A 227-nucleotide genomic window follows, 5' to 3' on the forward strand; every position below is an offset into this window, starting at 1 on the left:
CATCCTTATCTCATTCCTCTCTCTCACACCTTCCTTGACACATACAACTTCGGAAGCATTAGCCATGCATAGCCTCGTCTAAACCTCAATACACGTACTCCATGCATATCCTTCCTCTGTTTTAGGGGTAAACGCATTCCGTCAGTCAGGTCAAAGGTCGAGATTCCTGCTCATTCCCCGTTTGCTTTTCCTGGGGGGGGGGGGGATATGTGTTCATGAAGGAGGTG

This window comes from Penaeus monodon, chromosome 30 (genome assembly GCF_015228065.2).
Source record: "Penaeus monodon isolate SGIC_2016 chromosome 30, NSTDA_Pmon_1, whole genome shotgun sequence".
NCBI classification, from domain to species: Eukaryota; Metazoa; Arthropoda; class Malacostraca; order Decapoda; family Penaeidae; genus Penaeus; species Penaeus monodon.